General features: G+C 27.5%; 1 pseudogene; it reads left to right on the top strand.

Moving 5' to 3' along the window:
• Positions 1 to 4330: 4330 nt before the first annotated feature.
• LOC137825331 (uncharacterized) lies at positions 4331 to 11625 on the top strand (annotated as a pseudogene).
• The last annotated feature ends 2333 nt before the right edge of the window (positions 11626 to 13958 follow it).

The following is a 13958-nucleotide window of genomic DNA, read 5'->3' as shown; positions in this document are numbered from 1 at the left end:
TACACACACAAAATATATATATATATATGTATATATATATATATTATTTTATTATTATGTAATTTATAAATGAAATGTATTCTATTACAATATTTTTAAAAATATTAAAGTTTAAAAAATATACTTCCAAATTGGTGATATGTTTTTTGAATTATGTTTAGAAGAAATAGTTGAAAATTTTCAAATATATAAATTTAATTTAACTTTATTTTAAAAAAAAAGTTCTCCAAATTTTATTTGTAACTAAACATTTGTTGATGACCTATGATTATTATTCACATCTAATTATATACTTCTATTATCTTCTCGTCTATTGTAATGACTATATTATCTTCTTGTTTATTGTAATGCAACAAAATTAACCTTTAGTTACATGACAAAAATGTGTGTGTAAATTCGTAATGAATAATTATTATTACTTTAAGGAAGATCTATTCTACCATCGATTAATGTGATGTCTACCTAATATACTATACTTATTCGCAACATTAAAGACCAGAATATTAATAAATAATCATTGGTACTTCAACATGAATATAAAATATAATTAAAATAAATATTTTATAATTTATTATACAATTTTTTTTATTTTAGTAGGTCATATATGTATATAATTATTGTCTGAATATTAAAATAACAACGATTTTACAATGTTTATAAAACCGTTAGATTATCTATAATAATCTATAATAAAATTGTTGATCTTTTAATTTTGAATATTTTAAATTATATTTAATATAAGTAATGGTTATTAAAATTTTATTAGCACGTTTTTTAAATTGTGGCTATTTTAGATCTCATTTAATTAATTCATTAGTAAAATTAAAAATATATGCTTTTAAATTCTAAATGTAAAAATATATCTTACTTTATTTTTCATATTCTCCAATATGTTTGCAAATATAAATATCAAACTTTTATTGAAATTCAAACCAAACCGTAATTTTTAAATTTTTTAAAAAATTCACACGACATGTTAGGTCAAGGTAATAGAATATATTTTCTAATAATAGTTATTAATAAAACACCTCTTATTACTTATTACTTGAAATAGATCGGTTACTATAAAAAAGACGATAGAAAAAGTAAATATCAAAACTTTTATTTCATTTAAATATTCTATTCATATTAATCTATAGGGATTCACCTCTTAACTACCATCTTATTTTATTTTAATTTTATCTTTATATCTTACTATTTTATTTGTCATTTTGTAAAGAGTTCAAATTTTATATCTCAAAGAGTTTAAACATTCTACAGTTGCATCTTTTTTTCCAATTCATCTTCCACTTTTATCCCATCAAACTTTCTATCATTTTTTTCTCCTTTTAATTAAACTTTTTATCATCTTTTTCTCCTTTTCATTAAACTTTTTATCATCTTTTTCTCCTGTTCATATTCACTTTTATCCCATCAAACTTTCTATCATTTTTTTCTCCGGATCATCTTCATTTTTATTCCATCAAAATTTATATCATATTTTTCTCCCAAACCGTTCCAGAACCACCACTTCCGTTCAATCCGCAAGTGTTGTTTTTCAACTATAAAGTATATATTTTGATTTTACTTTTATTGATTATTCATTTATGAATGTCTTTGGCATTATATGATGACAATATTATAATTAGTGTGCTCAAACAAACAAATAGAACTATTAAAAAATTGGAAGAGAAATTAAGTACCAGAAAAAACTATACCAATGAGAGGGATTACTATATGAGAAAACATATAGGAAGTTTTCATCCAAAGGCATTGTAGTGATGGGTGAGTTGCAGGGATTATGGTTTGTTCCTTAGAATTCGAAAATTGTTTATTAGGGTTACAATGATTTTCTTAACCCCTATTTGGTGAGTTATTGTATTAATTAATATATTAGTATTAGTTAGTATTAACACATAAAACGTATACGAAATTAAAAATTATATATTCAAAATTCAAAATTTTAAATTTAAAATGGTAGTTAAGAGGAGATCCCCTATATATAGGTAATTTAAAATTTAAAATTTAATATTTAATATTTAAAATTCAAAATTTACTATTTTAAATTTAAAATGGTAGTTAAAAGGAGATCCCCTATATATAGATAATTTAAAATTTATTAGTACATAAAACGTATACGAAATTAAATATTAAAAAATTCAAAATTAAATATAAAAAAATTAAAATTAAAATTCAAAATTTTAAATTTTAAATTTTAAATGGTAGTTAAGAGGAGGTCCCAGTAATTTAAAATATAAAATTCAAAATTCAAAATTTAGTTTTTAAAAAAAATTAAAATTAAATATTTAAAATTCAAAATTCAAAATTTTAAATTTTAAATTTTAAATGGTAGTTAAGAGGAGATCTCCTATATAGGTAATTTAAAATTTAAAATTTAATATTTAAAATTCATAATTTAAAATTCACTATTTTAAATTTAAAATGGTAGTTAAGAGAAGATCCCCTATATATAGGTAATTTAAAATTTAATATTTAATATTTAAAATTCAAAATTCACTATTTTAAATTTAAAATGGTAGTTAAAAGGAGATCCCTATATATAGATAATTTAAAATTTAAAATTTAATATTTAATATTTAAAATTTAAAATTTATTAGTACATAAAACGTATACGAAATTAAGTATTAAAAATTCAAAATTAAATATTAAAAAATTAAAATTAAAATTTTAAATTTTAAATTTTAAATGGTATTTAAGAGGAGATCCCATAAAATTAAAAATTTAATATTTAAAATTTAAGATTTAGTTTTTAAAAAAATTAAAAATTAAATATTCAAAATTTTAAATTTTAAATTTTAAATTTTAAATGATAGTTAAGAGGAGATCTCCTATGTAGGTAATTTAAAATTTAAAATTTAAAATTTAATATTTAAAATTCATAATTTAAAATTCACTATGGTGGTTAAGAGGTGATCCCTATATATAGATAATTTAAAATTTAAAATTTAAAACTTAATATTTAATATTTAAAATTCAAAATTTAGTTTTTAAAAATAAAGAAGTCACAAAATAAAAAATATCTCCTCTCATATATTTTTAAAATAATAAAATAAAACATAAATATAAGGATAAAATTTGAATAAAATACTATTAATTAATAAAATTTGAATAAATACTATTAAATAAATATATGGATTAAAATGTTTTTTTAAATATTTTCATATTTTATATATTTATTTTCACATTTTGAAAAATATATTCTGAATATATTTTTATTTATGCTATCTATTTTTTCCATCTAAATAAATAATATTAAATATTAAATAATATATACATAAAAATATTTTTTAAATATTATCATATTTTAGGTATTTATTTTCACATTTTGTAAAATATTTTCTGAAAATATTTTTAATTTAGCTATCTATTTTCTGTCACATACTTTTTTTTCTTTCTATATGTATGTTTGCATTGCAACAGTGTTTTTATAATTTGTTGTGCTTTTAGTATTGATTTATATTTTAAATTTTTTTAAATAATTATTCTAATGTTTATTATTATATTTTTACATTTTAATACATTACATAACCAAATGGAAAATATAAGTGCTTTTTATACATTTATTTTCACATTTTGAAAAATATTTTCTAAAGATATTTTTTTACGCTACTTTTTTAAATAATATATTGATGAAAATGTTTTTTAAAATATTATCATATATTTATATATTTATTTTTACATTTTGCGAATTATTTTATGAAGATATTTTTTAATTATATTTTTTCATTTACATAAACAATATTTAATATATACATAAAAGTGTTTTTTAAATATTATCATATTTTATATATTTATTTTCACATTTTGTAAAATATTTTCTGAAAATATTTTTAATTTAGCTATCTATTTTCTGTCACATACTAATTTTTTTTCTTGTTGTATGTATGTTTGCATTGCATTACTGATTCTTGGTTTTCTTTATTTGTTTGCAACAGTGTTTTTATAATTTGTTTGCTTTTAGTTTTGATTTATATTTTAGAATTTTTTAAATAATTTTTCTAATGTTTATTATTTTTCTATATTTTAATACATTACACAACAAAATCAAAAATATAAATACAAAAGATGAAGAGTAGAAATCAAATTGAAGCATCAAGTTTACAGATGCCTTATGCTTTAAGTTGGTTGTTTGTGACCATATTAATTTGTTGTGAACCAACTGATGTTCGAAGTCTCTGGAATGAGTTTTATATCTTTATGGCAGAAGATTATACTTTAAGAAGCACTTCTATGGGCATCAACGTTAATATGCTATTAAGGGATTTGAATGAACTTCTTATTCAACATGGTAAAACAATCAATGATTTTGATTTACCAGCATTAACATTGGATGCATTTGAAAATACTTCAGTACCAAGAATTATACAAGAAGAGTTATCAATACAAATCCCTAATGAAGATGTTGACAATGTACAGAGATTGAATACTAATCAGTTGATCGTTTTCAATACCATTTTAGATGTAATTCATCGTAAGCAAAGTCAAGTATTTTTTGTGGATGGACCAGGAGGAACCGATAAAACATTCCTTTACCGTACATTAATTGCATATTATAAAAGTAAAGGAAAAATTATTTTAGCTACAACCTTCTCTGGTATAGCTGCAACATTATTACTAGTGGTCGAACTGCACATTCTCGATTTAAGATACCTATTAATGTAGAAGTTGGTTCCTTTGGTTCAATAAGCAAACAATCTGATCTTGCAAAGCTACTAAGATAAACAACTGCAATTATTTGGGATGAAGCACCAATGACTAATAGATATGCTTTAGAGGCATTAGATAGATCATTAAAGGACATTCTAGATTGTGATGCTCCATTTGGGGGGAAAGTGATGATATTAGGAGGAGATTTTCGCCAGGTACTACCAGTTGTTCAAAAGGGTACAAAGGCACAAATGATTTCTGCATGTATTGTTAAGTCTCCTTTATGGAGTAACACAAAGGTATTGCATTTACAACAAAACATGCGATCATTGCAAGATCACAATTTTGCAGAATACCTCATGCGCATTGGAGATGGGATTAAACCTACAATTCTTGATGATATGGTGAAAATACCCCATGAACTAGCAATACCATGGGAAGGAGAAAGTTCAATACAAAAAACTTATTCAAGAAACATTTCCCCAATTGCAATTTCATACATGGGATGCATCTTATATGGTTCAGAGAGCCATATTGACTCCAAAAAATGAAGATGTTCAAATACTCAATAACATGATTATCGATCATTTTCCAAGAGAACAACATAATCTATTGTCATTTGATGAAGTTGAAGGAGACACACATAGTCTATACCAACAAGAGTACTTGCACTCCATTGCTCCAGGTGGCTTGCCACCTCATATTTTAAAGCTTAAAAAAGGTGCACCATTAATGTTGTTGAGAAACATAGACCCTAAATCTGGGTTATGTAATGGGACGAGATTATTGTGTCGTGGGTTCTACATGAACATGTTGGATGTTGAAAACTTGACAGGTCAACATGCTGGAAAAAGACCTTTCTTACCAAGAATTAAACATAAAACAACAGAAAGTGCAGGTCTCCCATTTGTGCTTATTAGGAAACAATTTCCTGTGAAATTAAGTTTTGCCATTACTATAAATAAATCACAGGGGCAAACTATACCTAATGTTGGAATTTACCTTACACGGCACGTTTTTAGTCACGGTCAATTATATGTTGCACTATCAAGAGGTGTTTCTCAAGCTTCAACAAAAATTCTTATTAAAGAAGGACACCTTGAGGGAGAAGATGGAAATTTTACAAAAAATGTTGTTTATAAAGATATTTTGTTATCACAAAATCAGGTATTGTTCGTTTTATTTATGTGTGACACATAGGTTATTGTTCTACTTACACTATTTCTTATATATATATCAAAGGTAACATAATATACAAGCCCTTCCAGTTGAATGAAGATAACAAAACATGGCATTCACACATTTATCTACACAGACACGTAATTATCAATATATGTATATTGCATATATATGTGTGTATATTTTACAATTTATTCATAATTGACATTCTTTCGTAGGAAACAAAATATAAATTTTATAATACATTATGAATAAAAAAATGACATTATCATCATCATTATGTAAAATCATTATACCTTGATGTCAATTGGCTTAATCAATGCGAATGATTGATCATCCTTATATTAGACTGACAAAAACAACATATTAGATTGAGAAAAAAAAATACATTTAATGTACTAATAAGTGACGACTTACTTATGGTAGTATGGTCCAAGAAAAATGTCATTGATAAAATCTTGCATCCATTGTTTAATGCATTCATTTTATAAGAACTTTTTGATGAATTGTGTCTAATGAAATCCAAAGACATTGTTAGAATCATATGTTATAGTCAAAACATGTAGAACCTAGTAAAAGATTTCTGTCCTGAAAGAAAAGAAAGATATTAAATTTTGTACTAAAGTTTAAAGGAGGAAAGTATGTACTTAGATACTCCATAACTTTAAGATGAAAATTATATAGGTTGTTTGAAACAATTCTCAGCACATTATTATAATTTATGTACAATAACATGTTCTTATTTATGATCCCTAATAGGGAAATATCCACTGTAACTAAAAATGACCATGGAAAATTCTCAAGTCAAGTTAAAAAATTAGGAAAATATATTTGCTAGATCCTAAGTGTCCTAATAAAAAAAAAATACAAATTACAAATTGATATACAAATAATCTTTGCTATTAATAAAAACACATATGTAATTTAAGAACATACTTTATTTGTGTATTAACTTGATCTGGTAACCAATTAATAAAAGTTTTGAAGTTTTCAAACACTCAAGTTTCACCCTTTTAAACATTTTCTGCCACCACTCTAACATAATATTTTTTTCAGTAATATGAATGGTTGGTTGACCCTTTCCTTTTCGTGTTGATATCATATTTAATTAAATTATACTATACACTTAAATAAATTTAAATTTAATATCTTCTAGTAATATTTTTTGCATTTTTATTTACCGTTAATCTTTTTCTTTGAGTGACCTATTATGGACATTAAATTTAATTTTTTTTATTAATTGAACAAGTTTAATTCTTGTATATTTGAATTCAAATGTAAATTCCTTTCAAAAAGGTGATAAAGAGTCATCTTTTAAGAGAACTAAAATTTTAAATGCGTGCATATTTAATGAGAGACGTGTTTCCTTTAAAAATGTTTACTAATATTTTACAAAACCAAATTAAATATGTATATCTTTATTCATACATGTGTTTTTCTTTCAAATATGTTTATCAATATTTAAGAAATACTATTAATCTTTTTACTTGTTGGAAGGAATAATGAATGATACAATACATACCAAACAAAAAGTTTTAAATTATTAATGAAGGCACTTATAGATGAATCCCTTAAAATGCCACATTTGGGTATGTATTGTACTATATAACATATAATTTTGCTCTAGTATAAGCGCATGTAGATAGAAAAGGCTTTGTGGTAAAAAAAATTAAGCAAAACCAAGTATTTGGAAAAGATTTTCTTCACTTACATTTACAAAGTAGCAAGGGGGAGTATTATACTCCATCAAACCAATAAGTTTTGATTTTTTTTTTAATTAAGTCACATTTTAATTTCAACCATGAATTAAAAATAATTTCACCTGTTATAAACTTAATATGTGGCAGAAACATTATTTAATTAACACGATAAAATCCTTATTTAGGTTATAATTGGGCCTTGTATTGGGTTTTGTAATTTGTTTTACTTTTTTCCTTTATTGCTTTATAAGTACACCTCCGCTTTTACTTTCTGTAACACACATATTCATTTTAAGAATTTCAGTTTCTCATTTTGTGCCCTTTTTGTATTCTATGTTTACACTCCTTCTTCATCTTTTCTCTGTTCTCTCTCTTCACGATAGGGTTTCTTTGCCTTGCTTCTTGATTCTCATCTCCATTGGTTCCTTCTCCACTCTACTCTTGTGACGCCTTTTTAGGGTTCTTCCTCTTGTGTCATTGATCATATTATGGTATCATAGCTCTTCAAGAAGAGCTCTACAATGCACTCCGTATCTTTCTTTTCTTTTCTATTTTGCTATTGTTATTTTCTTGAATATTTGTTGTGTTTCTCTTCTTGCAGCAATGGCGGATGAACGCACCACTTCATCTTCTCAAACGATCAATTGACAAGTAGCTATATGTATCTTCACATAAGTAAAAACCATGTTGCGTCGCTTGTTCACCAGTGTTGGATTCATCCAACTATCACTCTTAGATTCGTTCGATCATGACAACCTTGAATGCCAAAAACAAAGTAGAGTTTATCCTCAGAACAAACTCTTGGCCAACAGAAGATCATTCAAATTTCTCAACTTGGAATATATGTAATAATATGGTGGTTTCATGGTTAACACAGTTTGTCTCTGTCCCTATTCGGCAAATTATTATTTGGATGGATGTTGTCATGGATATCTGGAATGATTTGAAAACCAGATACTCTCAAGGTGACTTATCTAGAATTTATAATCTTCAACTTGAGGTAGCTTCTTTAAATCAGGGGGATTTGTCTGTGACTGAGTAATTCACAAAATTAAGGATCATTTGGGAAAAGTTAGATAATTTTAGGTCTATCCCTATATGCACATGTTTTGTTAAATGTTCTTACTCTGATAGTTGTATTATAAGCCAAAGGAAATGTGAAGATCATTTTATGAAATTTTTGAGAGGCTTGAATAATCAATACAGTAATATAAGGTCAATGTTTTACTCATGGAATTCATCCCACCTATACCAAAAAAAAATTCTCTCGTTTCACAACAAGAAAAACAATTAACAAATAACATCTCTGTAAATATTTCCAATATCAATAGTGCTAGTTCCAATCGGATCACCACCTCCATATTGTGTAATTTTTGTGGTAAATATGGGCATACAGAAAATGTTTGTTTTAAATAGGTCGGGTTCCCTAGTCAAGATAATAGAAACACTAAATTCAACAACACTAAAAAGGTGTGCACTTACTGTAACATAAATGGTCATAATGTGGATACCTGTTACAAGAAACATGGATACCCTCTTGGGGTACAAATTTTATAACAACAGTAGGGCTAATCAGGTTAATAATTTGGTTGTTACTAATGACATTCTTTGAGATTTGTCAATAAAAGAAGGAAAATCGTGACTATCTCACAACTCATCAATATTAGATTCGTACTGATGTTTTAAGACAGAATAACAGTGGCATTGCAGTCAATACTGTTCAAGTGAATCAAGTGGGCTCTTTTCTGTAGATCCCAAAGCACATGAGCCATCTTCAACGGGTAAGAATTCTTTAAACTCCTTACATCATACTCAAAAAAAATTGGATTGTTGATTTTGGCGCCACTGATCATGTATATATTCTTCTATATGCTTTCAACCCTTATAAAAGTATAAAACTTATTCTTATCAATTTACCAAATGGCCAACATGTTTTTGCAAATTACTTTGAGATAATTATTTTCAATAATAAATTTTATCTTCTTGATGTTTTGTATATTCCTCAATTTACCTGTAACCTCATTTCAACTTCTAAATTGTCTTTGCACCTAAATTGTAACTTAATTTTTTCTCCCACACACTGTCTGATAAAGGACAACCTCTCCAAAAAGAAGATTGGTTTAGTTAATGCCAAAGTTGGTATGTATATCTTTGACTCTTCTATTTTTCAAACTACCACACAAAATTTTGTTCCTTCTGTCTATTGCACTGTTAAGGACACTAATCTATGACATCATCGAATGGGGCACGCTTCTGATGAAAGGTTGCATGTCTTGAAAAATCAATATTTTTTTTATTTCTACTGAAAAGACTCATATGTGTGATATTTGTAATCATGCAAAACAACGAAAACTTCCTTTTGCTTTAAGTACTTCTCACACTACTGCTATGTTTGACCTTATTCATGTTGATATTTGAGATCCTTGTTTTTTTACATCTATGCAAGGTTTTCATTATTTTTTTACAATTGTTGATGATTTCTCTCGTTATACATGGACTATACTATTGCATACCAAATATGAAGTCACAATCATCTTATTAATTTTCTTGCTTACACTGAAAATCAATTTAATACTAAAGTTAAAAGTATCTGTTCTGATAATAGGGTTGAATTTGCTATGAATTTTTTTTGCTTCAAAAGGCATAATTCATCAAACCTCTTGCGTAGAAACACCTCAACAAAATGGTATAACTGAACATAAACACCAACACATTTTAAATACCACTCGTGCTTTACTGATTCAAGTAAATTTACCTCTTATTTTTTTGGACTTTGTTATTCAACATGCCATTTTTCTCATTAACTATACACCTACTCCTTTATTGCAAAATATTGCTCCTTATGAAAATTTGTTTGGAAAACCTTGTGATATATCTTTTTTACATGTTTTTGGATGTTCTTATTATTATAGTACCATTAATGCTAATAAAAAGAAATTAGATGCAAGATCTCTTCATGGTATTTTTCTCGATTTTCCACACAATATCAAAGGTTATATTCTTTTAAATTTAAAATATCACCGTATTGAGATTTCAAGACATGTGATCTTTCATGAACATCATTTTCCATACAAATTGAACAATGATGATACATGGAGCACCAACAATCTATCTTTACCCATTCCTACTAACTATAATATACACTGTGATGATGTGTTTGATTATGAAATTCCAAATCTTGAGAATGTGGATACTACCATTCAAAATGAAGACAACACTCTACTAAGACGCTCCAGAAGAGAAAGATGAACACTTGCTTATCTAGAGGATTTTCAGTGTAGTTTACCCACTGCAAACACTATAAATAGTCGATATCCAATTCATAAATTAATTTCTCATTATGTTCTTTCACCTTCATTCAAAAATACTATTCTCTCTATACCCTCTACTAGTGATCCTCGTTCTTATAATGAGGCTTCCAAGAATGCTTGTTAGAAACAAGCAATGCAAGAAAAGATCAATGCTCTTAATGCTAACAATACCTAGCAGATTACTCATCTTTCCTAGGGAAGAAGACTATTTGCAGTAAATGGGTTTCTGAAGTGAAACACAAATCTGATGGCACTATAGATTGTCACAAAGCATGTTTGATAGCCAAAAGATACACTCAATTGGAAGGGCTTGATTTCTTAGACACTTTTTCTCATGTAACAAAACTAACCACCTTAAGACTTTTGCTTGTGGTTGCAACTTCTCAAAACTGGATTCTTAAACAAATTGATATGAACAATGCCTTCTTACATGGTGATCTCTTTGAGGAAGTCTACATGCAACCACCTCCTGACCCCAATCTTCCCTCTCTCAACATGTCTGCAAATTACAAAGATCATTATACGACCTCCGTCAAGTTGGTCGCTAATGGTATGATAAACTATCTAACTTTCTCCTTTCAAATAAATACACTTTATCATATGCATATCACTTTTTTTTAAGTCGTAATGGAATTAACATAACAATCATTCTTGTGTATGTTGATGATCTAGTGCTCACTGGAAATGATCATGAGGAAATCAATCACATTACATCCTTACTGGACATTCATTTCAAGATCAAGAATTTAGGAGATCTTACTTATTGCTTGGGCTTGGAAATAGCCTGAAACAGCCAAGATCTGTCAATGCAAATATGTTTTGGACCTTCTCCACGAAATCGACATGATGAACTTTGCCCCCATGCCCACACCTATTGTTCACTCATCTTGGCTTTCATCCTCAGAGGGTACAAAGCTCAATGAAGCAAACTCTTCCACATATATAAGACTTATTGACAAACTCATCTACCTCACCAACACACAACCTGATATCACTTTTGCTATCAACAACTTCATTATCTTCTCTCCTATCACCCTCCATCAACAAGTTGTTTTTTTTTTATCTTCTTCGTTATTTGAAAGGCATTCTCGGGAATGACATTTTCTTTCACAACAACAGTGTTACTCAATTTTGTGGTTTTAGTGACTCAATTGGGGCACATGTTCTGAAACCCAAAATTTGTAACTGGTTACTTTATCTTCTTGGGAGAGTCTCTAATTTCATGGAAATCGAAAAAACAACAGACGACCTCTAAAAGTTCCTCTAAAGCAGAATATAGAGCCTTAGCCTCAAAAACTTGTGAAATCCAGTGGTTGACCTACATTCTTGAAGAACTTGGGATTCTCTACAATCAACCATTGTGACAACCAATCTGCAATACAAATTGCTTCTAACCAAGTCTTTCATGAGCGTATTAAGCATATTGAGATTGATTGTCACATCATTCGAGAAAATATTACAATTGCCCTTCTCAAGTTACTCCTCATCTCTTCCTCTATACAGATTGTTGACATTCTCATCAAGCCTTTTGCACTTGTAATCTACAAAGAGCTCAAGTCTAAGCTGGGAAGGAGAAATATATATTCCCGGATTGAGGGGGGGGGGGGGGGGGGGAGGGGGGTGATAAAATCCTATTGGGCTTTGTAATCTATTTACTTTTTCCCTTTATTGCTTTATAATTAGACATCCGTTTTTACTTTATGTAACATACATATTCATTTTACGAAATTCAGTTTCTCATTTTATGCCTTTTTTGTATTATCTATTTACGCTTTTTCTTAATCTTTTATTTGTTCTCTCTCTTGCTCACGATTAAGGTTTATGTGCCTTTCTTCTTGATTTTCATCTTCACCGGTTCCTTCTCCATTCCACTCTCGCGACACCATCTTAGGATTCTTCCTCTTTGTTTCGTTGATCGTATTACAACAAAAAACAATCGAGATTAACCATGACAATCATCACACAAATTTATACCGCAACACACATTAAATAAATATAAATAAATATTACAACAAGATAAATTAGTGAGATTTTATGGAGAAATCTTCTTGCATTAGTGTTTGAATTAGCAGATAGGAGAAAAAAATATGAGATAATTCATGCTATTAATCCAAGAAATCAAGTCCCAAAACTGCACTTTTTTTCTTCTAATAATTAGTCATCTAAATCTGAATTTGGGTCTGTGGGAGGAATATCTATTGAAGGACTCATGTAAGAAAACATATGAAAAAATGAAATTTTTAAATAATTTAAATTTAGTTTACATATAAATTACAAATAAAAGTTTGAAAAAAATATATAAAAAGTTTTTAGAAATTAGCTTTAATTTTTTTTTTATAAAAAACCTTATAGCGAAAATCATTGAAATATGATAAAATGAAAATAAATCAAGACAAATGAAAGAGGTAGGGTTGGTGATGTAATGCCTCTTCTATAAACTATTGAGAATCTCCTATAATCATTACATAATGTGACTGTGAACCTTCCCAAGCCACCACATGAAACCAACATCTATGTAGTAAAGATTAACTAGCAATAAGAACAATTTCAATCTTTTGAGGCGTAAATCATCTATACGGTGTGTTACACAAGTCCTCTAAAATACAAAAAAAAAAAAATTAGATGGTATCGAGGAACTCAAAACTAGTAAGCAAGCTCGTAAGAGCAAATAATCCAGGAGAAGAGAAGTCAAGATAAGATAGGAGAGTAAATGAATATGTGTTTTGGAAAGGAGTAGAAACACCTTTTTACAGGGGGAGGATAAAGTCATAGTCCCCATGACCTGCAAAAGTTCAATGACTTACAAAGGAACCCTGTGACCTGCGGATAAGGAACTAAACATTTGAGTGTGTTTTTTTTTTTTTCTTCAGAATATAAATCAACATTTGTGGAGTGAATTGAATTATAGGAATGATACGTTGCAAATCAGTTGTAGAGTGAATCGTTGAAAAGGAGGGGCACGAGCAAATCAGTTGCGGATCTTTTCAAAATATTTTATTTTCACAACAATCCCCGCATATTGCAAAAGACAAGATATATAAAGAAAAAAAGAAGAAAAATCATGGGTTTCATATAAGATGTAATGCATTAAAGTTGGTGTAACAAACTATATGAACCAATT

Source organism: Phaseolus vulgaris, chromosome 8 (assembly GCF_000499845.2).
Source record: "Phaseolus vulgaris cultivar G19833 chromosome 8, P. vulgaris v2.0, whole genome shotgun sequence".
NCBI lineage: Eukaryota > Viridiplantae > Streptophyta > Magnoliopsida > Fabales > Fabaceae > Phaseolus > Phaseolus vulgaris.
The sequence above is the reverse complement of the archived record's forward strand: the minus strand, read 5'-3'. Positions and strand labels throughout refer to the sequence as shown.